The 15832-nt window shown below is 43.5% G+C and overlaps 1 long non-coding RNA gene and 1 pseudogene across 1 annotated transcript in view; both read right to left on the bottom strand.

The window, feature by feature from the left end:
* The window catches only part of LOC117047085, a 90864-nt gene that overhangs the window by 45540 nt on the left and 29492 nt on the right, over positions 1–15832 (bottom strand). The gene's annotated exons all lie outside the window — the stretch shown is intronic.
* On the bottom strand, positions 7967–8611 carry LOC117047083 (annotated as a pseudogene).

Below are 15832 nucleotides of genomic sequence, written 5' to 3'. Positions count from 1 at the left end.
ATATAATAATAATAATAATAATAATAATAATAATAATAATAATAATAATAATAATAATTTATTACGGTCCCAGACCAGATTCACATACCATACTAAGCGAACATAAAACACAATAGGATTAAGTTTAAATTAACAATCGAATATGACAATAAACAATACGAATATGACAGTCATTAGAAATGTGGTTTAGGTCTTAGTCTCTAAAATATTATCTAGAGTTTGCATCTGAGGCCCTAGTCTTTGTAATAGCACAATGAACTTGTGGCATTCAGTGCTGCAATATGTGGTGACTGTCACTAGTTGGATGGGGACTAGACACACTAGAGGAGCCCATTGACCATTTTGCTTGCTCTCCAAATCAGACCACCTCCCAGAGGATAGGGTGTGCAGATGTTGCTGCTGTTTCCTGTTCCTTGTACTGCTTGTTCACTTAGAAAGGGCAGATGAACTGGCAGAAACAGCAAGGAACAGAAGCAGCCACAAGGCATGAAAGATCCCCTGCAAGGGAAATACATTTGAAAATGGGATGGGAGGCAGGAGTTGGTGAGCTTCAGTTTGAGAGACATGCTACTAATTGGGAAAGAGTTCTGGGGGAGAATCTCATGCACATTGGTCTGTAGAATGTTTGGGGCTGGGGAGGTTGGAAGGTTCCCTTCTCCCCCCCCCTTTTTTTTTAATAAGAAAAGCCTGAGAATGAAAATCCTGCAAGCGCAACCCAGGCATCTTTTGGAACTCAGGCCCAACTATTTTCACTGAATCAGTTTCCAGTTCAGAAGCAGAGAGGATGTCCCTTTGGTTCACTCTGGAATTGCACTACAGCAGTGATTGGGAACATGTGGCCTTCCAGATGTTGCTGATTTACAACCCCCCATCATCTCTGGTCACTTGCCATGCTGTATAGGGTTGATGGACACTAGAGTCCAGCAACATCTGGAAGCCCCAGCTCCCCCCTCCTTGCTGTACAGGTATCTACAGGAATCTGGACTACCAGCAGAAATGAGAACAGGAGCCCTGAATTATGTAACTGGTAAAGTCAAAGCTTCTGCAACTGGCTATTCAGTTTTTCACAAAAGGAAGAAATTGGGGCTCCCTTCTGTATAACTTCAGGTTTTATGGTCAGTTCAGACCATTCTGTTTGGGAGGGCAAAGCTAATAACCATTTAACATGGGCCCTTCTTGCATCAGGATAACCCATGGTGTAGGGGATGTGGCAGTTTGCTAGGTATAATTAATACCTTCCTTGCAAAGCGTTTCTTTGATGAAAAGGCAACACCCCCAAGAAGTCTGTCATTATATAATAGCCAAAGTCCCCTGTACAATTAGTATTAGCAAAACCTAGCTAGGCTGTGGCCTCTGTTACAGAACCTTTACTGAACACCATTCCTTATTGATTTGTATAAATTCCCTATACGGTTGCAGAATTGCTTGTGCTTGAATGGATACTAAGGTTTCTAGATCCAAGAGTGAGTTGTACACGAGTTGGAAATAAGGGAAACCCATCTTTACAGGCTGTGGGGCTGTGATGATCCTGAATGGGAGTGAGAGCTCTGCACCAAACTGACCTCTAAGTTCATAATATTATCTGTTGTCTCTTTGGTGTATTATATCCACAGTTTATTTTGGGATAAATTACAGGGCAATCCTTAATGCACCTATTCAGCAGTAAATTCCATTCAGTTCAACAGGAATAACTTCCAGGTAAATGTTTCCATTCTGGGTGGCAGCTATCATCTGGAATAAATGCTTCCATATGCTTTTTCTACCTCTTCATTCGTTATGTGATTTACCCAGTTGTATGCCCCACTGTCCTCAGTGGGACTTCAGAGTAGACATAGAATCACACTACTCCATAACTTTTAGGAATATGAGCCATTGGCTCATAGTCTCCAACCTTCCTCCTAATTGTGGTTTAATAAAGTGCAATGTTCTCTGCCGAAATTAGCGCACATTCAGAAATCACTGTAGATTTCATATATGCAAGGGGAGGGGGGGGTCACACTACTTTTATGGTTAGGAATCTAGTCAAGACATGTAATGATTTCAAGTGATTTCCATAAAATAGCCCAGTGTTTTTCAACCTTTTTTGGGCAAGGGCACACTTGTTTCATGAAAAAAATCACGAGGCACACCACCATTAGAAAATGTTAAAAAATTTAACTCTGTGCCTATATTGACTATATATAAAGTAATTCTCTTGAATAGGAATCAAATAAACACAATTTTTCCCATGGCACACCAGGCAACATCTCGCGGCACACTAGTGTGCCGCGGAACAGTGGTTGAAAAACACTGAAATAGCCAATGTTTCAAGTTTATCTGGTTTCTCCTAGCCCAGTCTCTTTACAAAAGGCTCTTGATTCTTTGAATACTCCCTTCCTTCTGATGGAAAATATCCTGTCTGATCTTCCTTTTTGGCACCTTGTCCATCATTCAATTGATCAAGCCATGCTGCTCTGAACCAAGCAAAGATGCACAGTTCCATCAATCTATGTTGAAGTCCAGGAGTATATAAGCTTCACAGTTACACAGAACTCTTTGTCAGGCAAAATGAAAAGCAAGCTGAAACCATGGGATAGAATGGAAGAGGCCATGATGCCAGGGCCCTGCATCAAAGCTGCTTCTGCTGCTTGGATGGCCTCTGGAATGCCTCAACTCTACAAGGGTGGCTCCAGCGTGCTTGTTTATTGCACAGGGCTCAGCTTTCAAACATCTTTCCTCCATGCCTTGTGCCCTCCTCCTGCTCCATCGGCCCTCCCCACTCCTTTAATTAATTCTAGTTACAAAGTGCTGCCTTTATTGTGCCATGGAGCCCAGGGCTCCCCCGTGGGAAAAGTCACACCTTCTGAACAGCTTCTGATGCCATGCAAATGAAGAAGAAGTCCAGGAAACGCTTTCATGTGGGACCTGTCCAGCCCCCTGGCCCATTAATTACACACGTTTCATTTGTTTGAGAGCAATTCCAGTGGGGAGGAAGAGCGAGGGAGGTAGGGAGGTCCTGGGGTTTGCTGATCATTCCTGCTGGATTTTCTAAAGACCCCCCCTCCTTTTAAAGGGATTTATAGCTAAGAAGGGACTCTGTAAAAATCCCAGCAGGAGGACCCCATACTTTAATTCCCTCTGTCCCTTACTCCAGATCAAACTGGCTTGACTTGCAAACCCTCATCCCAGGACCGCAGCTGCTGAATGAGCTATTGTGCTCTTAGCACCTGCCACGGTGGAACCACAATGTTGCCCTTGCTGCACACCATCTTCTCTGCTGCCGCTGCCACTAACACTATGGCTCTAAAGATGTTGCTGGGCACAACATGCCAAGGCTTTATCAACTCTTTGGAAAGCAGTATGTGCTGAAGATCAAGAGCCAAGCCAGAATCCACCTTACTGTCCTCAAATGGCATGCAGGGCACCACTGAAATTTGAGAGCCCAAAGTCCGCCACTGCCAAGGGGTGGGGTAGGCTGCTTGTGGAGTAGGAATAAACTTTCCGCATCCCCTGGTTCCCTTGTGAGAGTTGCAGGCTAGGGACAAAGTCAAGCCCTGGGAGGAGGGATGGGCCACTGGTTGATCCCAAGCTTTGGCTCAATCTCCCACTATGTGGCCCAAGGCAAGTGGTTTTCCTTTTCATCCCCAAGGGCATTTGCTTAAGGCTTTGCTTAAAGCCTTAAGCAACTCTTTCACCCATCTCAAAATTGTTTGTTTTGTTTTGGCTATATTTGGGGGCTGAGGCAAAATTCTTTTCAGGAAGGTAAATTGGAATAGCTGCCAACAGAAAGCTCTGTTCTGGAGTGCTTTTTGAATTTTGGGGAGTTCAATATTGCTGCCACTATAAGAAAAAATGTTGCCTCCTTTGCTATTTTCTGGGAACTACTATTAAATTGGACAGCAGCTGAATATACAATATACAGAAAACGCACACACATTTTACTGAATGCACATATCATTCCTCCAGCAGCTCATTTTATTTAAGAGTTGAAGTGTTAAAATACCTCTCCAATGAAAGTGCAGCTATTGAAGGAGGTTAAAAACCTTAAAAATCTTATTTTTAAGACTGTATGTTAAGGGATTCTTTTTAATGTTTGAAGTTTTTAAAATAAAAACATCTTGGGAAAGCTGCTTGCCCCAGACTATAATATTTAGTTTTTCACTTCACCTTTCTGCTTTTCCTTTTTCCTAGGCTGGTGTATTTTGGCTCACTCTTTGGGTACTTCCAGATCACCTGTTTATTGAACATTCATCATTATTTGTTTGGAGGCAGACAAGGTTGGCTATTCAGCAAGCATTCCCTCTGATTTGTTTGTGGGGAGGCTAGATAATGTTGTGTCAAAGAAAGTGCTTTGTCCCAGGCTCTCAAGGCCATTTCCCCATCACTTTCCTTATTGCAAAAAGTCAATATTTGAGGAGAGCTGGTTTGTAGTGCAAGACCTCTCAATCAACTATAATTATGTAACCTGAATTTACTGGTATGTGATTGAATCCCACCTGAAAATAGTGACAGTCTGGAAGTGCTCTCTCTCTCTCTCTCTCTCTCTCTCTCTCTCTCTCCAAAAACCTGTTTCCTCCCAAGCTAAGATGTCTTGATATGGATTGAGACTTCCCTGCAACTCACAGGGTAGCAGCAGCAGGTGTTCCAAGCTTGTGATTTGACTGCCAAGTAAGTGTTAACACCGGGGATGTGGAGCATGCTGGTGTTTTCACAGCTACTTCCCTACCACCTCTTGGTGCTTCCCATGTAAATTACAAGTGTCATGCCATCATTATCCAATTACTTAACGTGAATCACATTCTTTTCGGCTCATGGTAAAGTCGAAAATGATGCTAGAAGAAGTAGAAACAGGTCCTTTGGGGCAATTAATCTATAGTGCAAAGAGATGTACAGCTCCCACTTATTTCTAGTGCAGCGTCCAGATGTCTTTCCTCCATGTTGTGCTTCTGATACAGAGATGCTGTACATTGTGATAGAAAATGTGATCCATTGCCCTTGTGATTGTTGCATGGAATGTGGTTGCAGGCACATACCAGCTACATCAGGAATAGCCAAAATGGTGCCTTCCCAATGTTTGTTGGACTACAATTTCCATCATCCTTGGCCATTGGCCATGCTTGCTGAGGCTGATAGGAGCTGGATTCCAATAACATCTTGAGACCACCATGCTGGCCACCCCTGGTCCATGTCATAGACTCTCATGTCACCAGTGATAGTGATACAACTCCACCTCCTATTATCTGCAACATTTAAACACCCCTCCCTGTCTTTTGCCTCGGTATTTTTAACATGTCATTGATGGCTGGACACTCCTCTCAAGAGTGTGACTACAACAGCATTGAAGAAATCATCCAGGGAGAAGGTTTTTTTAAAAAATAAAAAAGTTTGAAAAGCAGCATGTCTATTTCTACTCACTCCCACACACTGCTTCTGCTTTGACCAGTCATTTGGGATTTTTTACTTGGCAGGTGGGGGGCAGTGGCGGAGGAAGAGGAGTGCAGGGGAGCGCACCGCCCCTGGCAGCGCGATCCTGGTGGGGTGCCATCGTGGCTGCCCCACCTACCCGCACTGGGCGCCACGTCCCCAGGATGCGCGCTACGCCCCTGCAGGCAGTATCCCATGCCCCCGGGACGCGCACCAGCCCTGCCTGCTCTCCGCTCCCCCCCCCCGGTGCCAGAGCATGAAGCTCTGCCGCTGGGTGGGGGAGAGGTTGCGTGCTGCTTTGCTATGAAATGCTGCAGCACTCAGCCAAGTTGTTTGTGGGTGAAAGAATGCACGTAAACTTCCCATTCAGAGGGAAGGACCATATCTCAGTGCTAAAGGGCCAGTTTCACTCCCTGGCATCTGCAGTGAGGGCTGAAGAAGATTCCTGCCTGAAATCCTGGAGAGTCCCTGTCAGTTGGAATAGACCAGGGGTCAGCAAACGTTTTCAGCAGGGGGCTGGTCCACTGTCCCTCAGACCTTGTGGGGGGGGGCCAGACTATATTTTGAAAAAATAATAATGAATTAATTCCTATGCCCCACAAATAACCCAGAGATGCATTTTAAATAAAAGCAGACATTCTACTCATGTAAAAACACCAGGCAGGCCCCACAAATAACCCAGAGATGCATTTTAAATAAAAGGACACATTCTACTCATGTAAAAACACACTGATTCCTGGAACGCCCGCGGGCCGGATTTAGAAGGTGATTGGGCCAGATCCAGCCCCCGGGCCTTAGTTTGCTTACTCATGGAATAGACAGTACTGAGCTTGATAGGACTACTAGTCAGACTTGTTATAAAGCTGGGTTCCTGCTCTATATGGAAGCTAACATGAATATAGCATTAAGGATTAGATCCATGCCCACAAAATTAATAACATACAATACCTGTCATTTTGCACACACATAATCAGAATAGCTTTTTACCCCCCAAAAGTCTCAAAGCAATATTGTAAAAATTTGATAAAATAGCCAAAAGCAACAAAACCATATAGAACCCTAAAAGGGTGCAATCAGTAACAGGAAAAATATCCTTCCTGACCTAACCAAAAGATGAAAAGCCAAGAGCCAGCCAAAAATCAAACCATATCAAGACCCAAATGCCCATGGAAACAATAATGTCTTTGTCTGGCATATACAAATTGACAACAATGGTGCCAGGTAAAACATCTTTAGATAGAGAATGTTCCTCAGCCATCAGGCTACTGCTTGTTGTTGTTTAGTTGTTTAGTCGTGTCCGACTCTTCGTGACCCTATGGACCAGAACACGCCAGGCACTCCTGTCTTCCACTGCCTCCCGCAGTTTGGTCAGACTCATGTTGGTAGCTTCGAGAACATTGTCCAACCATCTCATCCTCTGTCGTCCCCTTCTCCTTGTGCTCCTTGTGATCTTTCCCAACATCAAGGTCTTTTCTAGGGAGTCTTCTCTTCTCATGAGGTGGCCAAAGTATTGGAGCCTCAGCTTCAGGATATGTCCTTCCAGTGAGCACTCAGGCCTGATTTCCTTAAGAATGGATAGATGGATGGATCTCGCAGTCCATGGGACTCTCAGGAGTCTCCTCCAGCACCATAATTCAAAAGCATAAATTCTTCGGCAATCAGCCTTCTTTATGGTCCAGCTCTCACTTCCATACATTACTACTGGGAAAACCATAGCTTTAACTATATGGACCTTTGTCGGCAAGGTGATGTCTTTGCTTTTTAAGATGCTGTCTAGGTTTGTCATTGCTTTTCTGCCAAGAAGCAGGCATCTTCTAATTTTGTGACTGCTGTCACCATCTGCAGTGATCATGGAACCCAATAAAGTAAAATCTCTCACTGCCTCCATTTCTTCCCCTTCTATTTGCCAGGAGGTGATGAGACCAGTGGCCATGATCTTAGTTTTTTTGATGTTGAGCTTCAGACCATATTTTGTGCTCTCCTCTTTCACCCTCATTAAAAGGTTATTTAATTCCTCCTCACTTTCTGCCATCAAGGTTGTGTCATCAGCATATCTGAGGTTGTTGATATTTCTTCCAGCAATCTTAATTCCGTCTTGGGATTCATCCAGTCCAGCCTTTTGCATGATGAATTCTGCATATAAGTTAAATAAGCAGGGAGACAATATACAGCCTTGTCGTACTCCTTTCCCAATTTTGAACCAATCAGTTATTCCATATCCAGTTCTAACTGTAGCTTCTTGTCCCACATAGAGATTTCTAAGGAGACAAATGAGGTGATCAGGCACTCCCATTTCTTTAAGAACTTGACATAGTTTGCTGTGGTCGACACAGTCAAAAGCTTTTGCTGCCCATTGCACCTGCCTTGGAGGAAGCACAAAAGAGAAGGGCCTCTGGTGATGACCTTAACATCTGAATAGGTCCATACTGAGGGAGAAGTGGTCCTTCAGGTATTGGGGTCCTGAGCCATATAATACTTTATAGGTCTCAACCAACACTTTGATATTTACTTATTTAGCTTGGTCTTCATTTGAAATGTGAAAAGGGGAGACGGGGAGGAGAACAAGAGGTTCTTAGCAGTTTGGTTGCATTCTTCTTCATCTGCTACACACCTTGCTGGTGCACTGAGGCTTTGCTCCCTCTTCTACATTTGCAGAGATGCCAAAGGCATTGACGATAGACTCCAAGGGAAGGTAGTCACTGGGGGACTCCTGCGCAGAATACAAAAGCAGATTCTCCCCTCCTTGGCCAACTATCAGCGTTCCACCGCTCTGCAGAAGATCTCCAGAAAAGTTGCCTTGAATACCGGTGGCGTTTGCCTTTGTGATGACCTGTTAGACAGGCTTCCCCAGAGCTGCAGGGACTATACTTAAGGCATTGTACATTTTGAACCCGAGATCTTGGTAGCACTGTTTGGTTTCATCTAGATAGAGTTCTCCCACAAAGTAATTTCCTTCCAGAAACTCCTGCAGGCCTAGGCTTTCTGGCGCAACACCTATTATACTCTCCAGCACCTCTCTCAGCTTGCTGGTTTCCTTGGCAATCCAGCGGCACACCTGGCACCCGAGGTGGCGCAAGAACAGCACTACGCAAGGGCAGTCCCTCCAAATGCTTCTCAGCTCCACCACCTCCCCACTGACTGCATGCTTCAGCGTGTTGGCTCCCACTTTGGCTAAATCCACCGCCATCTTTGCTCTTCTTAAATTGCACCCTTCAACCAACACTTTGAATTGGGCCAGGAAACCAAGTGGCAGCCAGTGCAGTCGAGCCATAATCTATGTTGTAGCTGTATACTCGGTTTGTCATGTCCCAGTAAGTAATCCGGCTGCTGAATTCTGCTCTGGTTGAAGTTTCTTTAGTGGCAGCCCCATGTATATTGCATTGCAGTAATCCAGCTTAGAGGTTACCAGAGCATATCCCCAGTGCTTCTGTGTTCTCCTTCCTCATTGTGTATGCTGAGGCTGGAGTCCAGAAACATGGAGGATAAAGAAAGAGAGTGGCAGCCGCACATGACTCAGGACTTTTCATTACAGTGCCATGCTATAAAGAAGAATTAAAAATGGGGAGGCTGGCATCAGCCACGGTGGGCTTCCTAGGGTTCCTGGGGCTTGATTCTGCTCAATCATTCAATCAGTCATTTGAATGATTCTTTTGTACTGGTTTTGATTGTGTTTTTATATTTTACTGCACACATATTGCTGTGCACTACCATGATATTTTATGTTATGGTGGTATAGAAATGCTTTAATAAATAAATAAATAAGTATAAATAGAATCCCTTTTCACAGAAAGGCAATCTTAGAAGGTTTTGTGCTGACCAAATAAAGCATGTCCTGGGGCTTCTCCACCTTTCCCGTGAGTTTTCCTAATTCTGCTAGTGTGATGAGCCCTATCTGTGTATACAAGCAGTCATGGTTCATTGCTGCTCGAAGGTCTTTGTGTGTGATGTTACATAAAGCTTAATGTCTACTTAGGATCAGTTCAGCACAATCAAGAGGAGAGATGGTTTTCGGTGATAGCGGTGGAGCTGCTGGCACAAAAACTGTGGCTAATTGATTTCGCTTGACACCAGCCTTTCCTGCAAGCAGCGTACAGGGAGTTCCCAGGAGGTCTCCCACTGAGGTCGGGTTCAAGCCAGACAAAAAGAAGTACTGGTATTGCATAGTTAAACTATGGCACTCACTCCCACAGGAGGCAATGATGCCCATGAACTTGGATGGCTTTAAAAGATGATGAGATAAATTCATGGAGGGTGACGCTATCAATAGTTACTAGCCACAATGGCTATGTTCTATCTTCACTATCAAAGACCTCTGAATGCCTGTTGCTGGGAATCACAAGTGAGGCGAGTGCTGATGCTCTCTTACCCTGCTTCCAGCCTTCCCATAGGCATTTGGTTGGCCACTGTGAGATCAGGATGCTGAACTAGATGGACCTTTGATCTGGTACAGCAGGTCCTGCTCATGTTCTAAGGCCAACACCTGCTTAGCTTCAAAGAAGGAAAGGCGCCCAATAGGTTTTTATTTTTTTAATTTATTTTAACTTTGGGCAAAATAACACATAGAGTTATTGGAAAATTATTTATGCTGGGTGATTCTGGGCATGGATACAGAAGCCAGGGGAGTGACCTTATTTACTCCTCCATTGGTAGCTTTTTAACAATCCACAGTAAAGCAATCAAATACAAGGATCCATCTTTCATCTTCAAGCCACCGTTTTACTGGTTACAGTCCACATAAAGTGACACCCAACTGGGAGAGAGAGACCGTTTGCTAACAGCTTGTGAAGCTCTCTTTATTGCCCGTTATCACTGCTTTGCCTGCTAATTTCAGCACAGGGTAAATTGCTGAGCACCTTAGTCTCTGTGAAGCAGCCCCTTGAAATCACTCCTTACTGCAATTAACAGCCAGTTTGGCTTCAGTTCAGCCTGCTGACTATAAGGTGATCAAGAGTTGGTAATGATTGATTCCTCAGCAGTTGGGGCTTGGATGGAGATGCCAAAGACCTGGGACATTAAACTGCATCCACCAAGCCTCAGCAAAGGGCATCTGGCTAAAAGATAAAAACACAGCAGCCAGGGACACAAGCATTGGCATCAGGACCAGGAAACCTCCAACTGTCAATAATCACCCAGCTTTCTCAGCTTTGTTTAACTCAGGTTAATTTAATTTTGGTTAATTCAGGGCTCCTCCAGAAAGCCAGTGTGGTATAGTGGTTAGAGGGTCTGGCTAGGGCCTGGGAGACCAGGATTCAAATCCCCACCTAGCCATGAAGCTCATTGGGTGACCTTGGACAAATTGCTATCTCTCAGCCTAAACTACCTCACAGGGTTGTTGTGGGAATTAATAGAGGAGGGGGAAAGGCATGTATCCACTTTGAGCTCTTTGGAGGAAAATGTGTGATATGAATGCAATAAAAACAATCTGTTTATTGAGCAGGCACAATGCCTACACAGAGGTTCTACTATATGTGGCCTTAAGTGAGTATTCCCCCCTTTTTTTAAATAGGGAGGTTATCTGACAATGTGTGTCATTGGAGGTTCAATTGCCCTTGTTTCCTAAATAATTCCCACCACCCGTTAAATTTTTATAGTTATTGAAAGCCTTTGCTGATGTTAGCAAAATGGCTTCTGCTTGGTTTGGGGGCTGCAGTTGTATTGACTTTGAACACCTATTGCGTCTTTAGTGTTTGGGTCATTTTAACTGTGGTTTTATTAACTTTCAATGGTTTGTTGCAACTCAAGAGTGCTCTTTCCTTCAAGGAACACAAGGCAGCATACATTACTTTCCATCTCCTTTTATCTTTATACCAGTCCTGTGAGGTAGGCTAGATGGAGAGTGACTGGCACACAGCCACCCGGGGAGATTCATCACTAAACAACAATTTAAACCTGAGTCTCCTCAATCCTGTTCTAACATTCTAACCAATACACCACATGAGCTTTCAATTAAGATTCCATGAGGATGTTGATAGCAAAAGTTCCTGTCAATTTTGAAATGCAGTTTTTGCATATGATAGACAAGCCTGAACATTATCTGTATATCTGGTTCAACTGAATGCCCGCAAACCTGTCAGATCCTCCAGTATTTGAAACTGGGGCCTGCAGAGCTAGGGCAGTTGTGCAGCTTATGAAATCTGTTTTGCATGTTTGTGCATATGTCTACAAATTGAATTTTTTGTTGATTCGCTTTTGCTATGAATTTATGTTGCAAACACTGTTACGCTATCTGTCACAAACACATTCTGAGTGCAGCCAGGAATTGCAGTAAATGGGTACATAAATAAATTTAGCTTGACTGGAATGTTGGGTTGAATTTGCCAATATTAAAATTTTCAACTCACTGAACTATGGTTTAGCAAGCTGGGAATGTATGTGCAAACAAGCCCATTGTGTGAAACCTGGAATTTCATCTCTGTGCTACAATCCTTTGGCATGGTATCTTTTGTGCAACTTTGTGACTGAGGACAGGTGATTATGAGAAATTCCTTCAGGCCTCAACAACATGTGCAATCATGGTGTGAAGTCATTTGGACTCCAGAGCTTTGTCCTCATCCAGGATGTTCAGAGATACTGCCAGAAATAAGTCCCATTTCATTTTAATTCAAACTTATGGAGCTTTTAAAAATAAATTAATTGCAAAACAAGAGTTTTCCTTTTGGGGGGTGGGGATGGTGCGGGGAGGTAGCTCCTGGTCAGCATTTAATCTGTCCAAACCTGTTTCTTTCCCCTTGTCTCTAGATTTACATTGTATTCCTCAGAGGGACTATTTAGGTCTACAACATTGTTGCTGGTACTTAAGAGCTTTGCTTACACACATGATCAAAGCTGCTGGTTCAAGTTGTAGCATGTAAAGAGTGGAAAGAGGCTGACACCTGTTTGAAAACACTTAGAAAACACAGAGAATGCACTACAGTGATAGAATATGCCTAGCCTTGTGAAACACACACACACAGAAATGCCACCAGGGAAAGGCTAAGAGAGAGAGAGAGAGAACACACACAGCCGAATCGGCAGAAATCCAAAATCAAGCCTTAGTTTCAAGAAATAAGTCTTCCCTGAGTATTGCCTTTGTAGAAACACTTTGTAGAAGCACTCCAAGACGATGCATGAAAATGCAAGAGAGGAAAAAACCCAAACTGCTATGAGATCAATGACTTCAGTATGGGCAGGAGATGTTCCAGATCTGTGAACTGCTTTACATACAACATAGCTTCAAACCCAGGTTTGTGACCCAATGCGCTCTCAACGGGAGCTCACAATCATTCCCAGTTCCCTGACATGTCATCTGCACAACAAACCTGCTGCAATTCATGCTTATTCACACCATCATGTCTTATTTTTAAGGATATACATAAATCGCCTGAGCTATACACCTACAAATGTAACATCTGAAGTGGCCCTGACTTTTTGTATTTCTAGTGCAATGGGGCCAGTATTCTGGATAGTAAAGGAAGTTCAGTCCACAGTGTTGATTGCAGTTCTACACATTGGATCATATTGAACTCCACCTTTAGATTTCAGAACTCAAAAAAGGTGTGTCTTCTTGACTGCAATATCATTTTGGGAATGTGGTGTTGGGGTTTTTGTTTTTTTTACTGCTATGCCAGTCCCTTCATGGATGGGCAGCTGGAGATTTATCATGGCATAGATTTCTTCATGCATTCTGCATGAGAAGTGTTGCAATACTTATTTGCGGTAGGGTACTCACTGTGTGTCCTGTGCCTCCAGCTGTGATACATGCTTATTTTGTTGTTGCTGCTGCTCAATTAATAGATTAATTAATATCCCACCCTTCAAACCAATGATTCCCAGTGTGGCACACTATGGTCCATAAAATATGCTTATCAATATAGAAAAATAATAAAACCAATTATCTCTCTCCTCTCTCACTCTCTCTCTCTAATCTCAAGAAGTAAAGAAATTAAAATGACAAAAAACAGAGATACAAAGAATACTGAGCTAGATGGACCAGTGGACTTTGTATAAGGCAGTTTCCTAGGTTCCTGAGTCAGACATAGGAGGAACTTTCAAATGGAAGTAGTGGGAGCAAACCCCTTTTAAATGAATGGACTTCCTTCCATTCATTTATATTTGAAACCAGGATGGATGTTTTCCATAATGCCTTAAAAAAAAACAGCAACCCATATTCCAAAAGCAAGTCCCCATGTGAAAAAGAAAAAAACCTTCCAGGAGTCCTTTTTATTAAACATTTCTGATCATTCGTGCTCATGGTGATATTGGGGTGTTTATACAAAATCCTGCTTTCAATACTGTTCATGCGGACGTACTGCTTTGTTTCAGGTCCTGGAATTTCCTACTGAAATCCTGTAAACTTTTTTTTTTATATAAGAATTTATTAGTTTTTCATAACAAACAAACAATCCATCACCATCACCAACATTAACCCAACACTTACCCACCCCAACTACAATAAACAAATACAAACATACCAATAATTCTTCTTCTTCTACCAAAAAAAAAAAAAAAAATTCTTGGTCGAATCTTTGGTTTTGACTTCCCCTGCCTATTCTCCTTCGGTTCCAAATCCAAATATTACTTTAATAACTTCATATTCTAAAAAAAATTAAATACATTTTAAGAAATTCAACACTAAACATTCTTCTTAAAAATCTTATTTTCTAAATTACAATATCTGTTCTAGTTCTTAACTTAACTAAAATCAAATCATATTGTAACTTCGCATTAATTCATCACAAAATTCAATATCTTAACATATTATTCTTGAATCAAATCATAACAAACATCTTCTTTCCCTTAAACTGCTGCTAATAAAAAGAAATCCAAATATCCCTTTTCTAATTCAAAGCTTAAAGTCTTAACACACCGGCTTCAGGGTACCATATTAAATCATTTTTGCTTTACCCTTAACACAGTTCACCCTATCCCCCTTCTGTCCATTTTCTTTGCCCGTCTTATTCCGGAGCCGCTCCTCGAGATGTCCTCTTTCCTTATAAGTCCACAGATCCAGACAAAGTCCATAACAATCCTTGCATAGAGCATCAGGGTACGCACATCCTCTTCTTCCAGCTTCTCCGGTTCAAAATACCATTCTTTTTTTATTTGTGAACATATTAGTTTTTTCGCCAACACTCCCGAGCTCTCACCTCGAGAGTTAGATATAAAGATCTTCCCCGTCCTGGGTCTGCCACCCCCAAAGGACGTTTCTTTTTTCCGGAGTCGCCAAGCCATTTTACTCTGTTCTTCAATCATCCCTTTCAGCTCTTTGCCAAGGCTCTCTTCCAATGCAGCCATTTCCTGAAAAGTCTCCTCTGTGGGTAGTGTCTTTTCTGACATATCCCGGTTCAATATCACCAATTTTTGATTAAGCAGATCCAGTCTCAAGAAAGTAATCCTTTGATCATCAGTCAATCCATAGTTCGTAACCAACTCAAAAACGAATCCCAGCATGGCAGAAGCGGGCATAGGTATCAGATTTCAGTTTCAATTTCAGAACTTTCCCATCTTAGTGCCAGTAAGTTTCCACTCAGTCACAATCTTTCGCAGCCATTTTCCCTGTAGCCAGGGCGCAAAGAGCACAATTTTAAAGAGAGATATTCTCCACTAACTCGCTCCCCAAAGGGAGATCGAAACAGTCTCACTTGTCAAAATTAAAATACTTTGTAACCATCGTTGTAACAGCAGTCTCTTAAGACAGTTATTTTCTATCCACCGAAGGGGGGGAGGCAGACTTCCTTTTCATAAAACCTCCCGGATCGTTAAAGACGAAATGCAGATCAAATCATGTACTCACAACCACCGGGCTTCCTTAATTTCCATCCTTGCAGGGAGAACATTGACGCTCGTCGTGAGCGGCAGCCGCCGCTTCGCTGACCCGGTTGGGGCATGTCCCCTAATGGCCCAGCTCCGTTGTCCCTTCACCCCCACTCCCCCTTTACAGGGGGAACGAGGGAAGGGTTCGGAGCTTTGACGGGCCCGCCGGGGAGCCCAGGGCGCGGGACGCTCTTCCCGCGCCCCACCGGAGCCCCGCTTAGCGGTAGCGGGGCTCCAACCGCCGGGCCGGCCTGGGTCACCTCGCTGCCGAGGCAACCCACGACCGCGCGCGATGGCGTCGCCGCCGGAAGTCCGAAATCCTGTAAACTTTTTATGCCACAAAGGTTCTGGCTGATTATTAATTTTTTGTCCCTCTTTCCTTGCACATCGCCGGAAGAGTGACCCTCCAGAAGGCAATAATGTGGTAACATTCTGGAAGTATTGCAGAACAACTAATAACGTTGGATTATGTGTAGATGGTCTAGTCCAGGCATAGGCAAACTCCAGCCCTCCAGATGTTTGGCACTACAATTCCCATCATCCCTGACTACGGGTCTTGTTAGCTAGGGATGGGAATTGTAGTCCCAAACATCTGGAGGGCTGGAGTTTGCCTATGCCTGGTCTAGTCTAAACCCAC

The sequence above is a fragment of the Lacerta agilis genome, chromosome 5, assembly GCF_009819535.1.
Source record: "Lacerta agilis isolate rLacAgi1 chromosome 5, rLacAgi1.pri, whole genome shotgun sequence".
Classification (NCBI taxonomy): domain Eukaryota; kingdom Metazoa; phylum Chordata; class Lepidosauria; order Squamata; family Lacertidae; genus Lacerta; species Lacerta agilis.
The sequence above is the reverse complement of the archived record's forward strand: the minus strand, read 5'-3'. Positions and strand labels throughout refer to the sequence as shown.